Source organism: Brassica oleracea, chromosome C4 (genome assembly GCF_000695525.1).
Source record: "Brassica oleracea var. oleracea cultivar TO1000 chromosome C4, BOL, whole genome shotgun sequence".
NCBI lineage: Eukaryota > Viridiplantae > Streptophyta > Magnoliopsida > Brassicales > Brassicaceae > Brassica > Brassica oleracea.
The window spans coordinates 32,858,478-32,861,057 of record NC_027751.1 but is presented as its reverse complement, the minus strand read 5'-3'; positions in this window follow the sequence as shown (position 1 = coordinate 32,861,057).

Below are 2,580 nucleotides of genomic sequence, written 5' to 3'. Positions count from 1 at the left end.
ATTCTTGATAGGGAAATAAATTGGTAAAAAATAACCAACATTATTAGTAGATGAATCTCAAGGAAAAACATTTGTCTATATGGTATGAATCAAATTTACAGATAAACAAAAATATATACAACAAAGCTCGCTTAGTTCACAAACTCAATTTTCAGGTTTAGATTCCATCTTTTCAATCAACGCGTCGTTCTTTGAAGATGTTTTGTCATGACATTAAGAAACTTTAGAGAAAATGAGATGGACTCTATGATACTCAAATTGTTGCAGCTTTTGCTGTGTTGATTCAGCATGCTGATTCTAGTTCTATGTCAAACACAATCTGCAAGATCAAAACCATAGAAAATCAAAACTGATAAAATCAAGAATGGGACGTATGACAAGCATAATCTGCTGGTAAAAAACCACCGTAGCTTTCGGCACAGGGCGACCCCCTTAAGTCATCCTTAATATTACACCTTGAAGTCATGATCTAAAAGAGGAACAAATCATGCTTCCCCAAACAGAGTTTAGAGTAAAAAAAAAACCTTCAGTTTATATATTATATAATATGTTGAATTCAGACACTATAAAGAACTTCCAAAAGAACTTTTGTCATAAATAAGAGAAGGAGAATCAGTTAACACACAAGGAAACTTCAAAACACTGTTCAAGTAAACAGAGGGAGTCTAGTGTTGAGAAGCGAATAAAAAATAGAGGTGTTCCCAACACTCGCTTAGTCTTTCCTCAATTCCATGACTTCGGTCCTGATGTCATCCGGCTTGAGAATCATGATCTCAAGCTTGTATCCCTGTTCCAAACAAAACAATCCACAAAGCATTAGTCAGCTATAGACGAGCCATTAGTCAGACACAACTGGGGAGAAACGTACAGTGTAGATATCCCTCTCAGTGGCAGAAGCGAAGACAGTGTTAACCAAGTCAACTGCTTCAGGTTCAGAAAGGGGTGTGATAGTATCCTACATAGGCAAAAGACGGAAAAATAAGCAACTTGAAATGATTCATTATGTGCTTAAACTGATTAAAAGGCCAAGCACAAAACAAACCTGGGCAGGAAGCAGAAGCGGGCTGGGACACTTGAGCTGATCGTCAAGGAAGGCATAATGAGAGTAGAACCAGAACCTTGAGCACTGTATCCAACCTTCTCATATGATCCCACTGCGTCATAGGTGAAGACGCAGCCTTTTCCTGAAATGGTTTACAGAAGAAGAAAGACACAGCTTAACAACTCCTATACTCAATTCCTAGTGTAAAATAAAGCACAGAACTTTTCATTGCAGCGAGAGTAAGACCCCAGTCCATAAGTGACCTGAGAACTCATCGCATATGTTTGTTTGCTTCAACCAGTCCAATAGCCATTGCTAGAGATGGCAATTGAAAAAATTGACTGCGGGTTTGGCCCAAAAAAACTTACTTCCGGACTGGTTTGGACTGTCATTTTTAAAAATGTAAAGGAAAGAGAGATAACATGCATACCCATTTCAAGGGAAGACAGTTCAACATCATTGTCCTGCTGCATATACTTCTGAAATAATACCAAGTTACATCAATCTCTGACAATACCCAAGTAATAACTACAACAACCAAAGCGAAAATCTTTGGCATGACATAAATAAAACACAGAGATCTCCAGATAAAAATTGAGCCTACTGAGTGAATAAGAGTAAGACAGATTTTAGAGTCCAGAAACATAAAGCTTAGACGTTGAGTTCCATAGCCAAAAGTGTGTACCTTGGCGAGATTGACATAGAAGATGCCATAGTTGGAGTTGATGCTTGACAGAGAGTAACCTTCGAGATTTCACAGTGGTGGATCTGTCATTGCAGGAGACGATCCCATTTATATACAGAGCTTTACGTTGGAGGATGCTAATGCCGCTTAAATGCGAGAGAGTGGGACGAGTGATGATAAACGCGTAAATGCTTATATTAACGTATCCACAATCGGAGTGAAGCCGTTATCGAAGGAGGTGAGATCCGAAGAGTCAAGCTGATTATACTCTGAATCCTCAACAGAGAAAACATACAAAACCCTAATAAAACATGGGTCTATTTTCTAAAGATTTTTATAAACCATTCCATTAACCAGATTTAAAGTTAGCCCAATAACATAGTAGCGTTGAAACATTTCGAAATAGTTATAGAGAATAGGACAGGTGTCCTCCTTTGCCCCCTCCTGGAGGCCTAAGAAGAGTGACAAGACAACTTTATTGTATAAGATTACTAGGGTCGGTCCGTCCTACGGGCGGGATGTGTTACATTTATATTTTTCATTACGGATATATGATTGTTAATATGCAAATCCAATGGTAGAGTCCCCGGTTCCAGTCGTAAGCAAGGTGGATTCAACAGCTTCACAGAAAAATTCTTCAGAGTCAATATCATTAAAGGGAATCAGAATCAACAACTTAATTTAGTGCTACTTTTGGAGAGAATGCTTAGCCTTTTACATATCCATGATTCATACACGTTAGCTATTTTACATGGACAAAGACTAGTGATTAGAGATAAGAACATTACAAAAAACGTTTAAAGAAAATCATAATGCCTCTCCTTGTCTTTAATGGTGATGTCAAAAATATTAG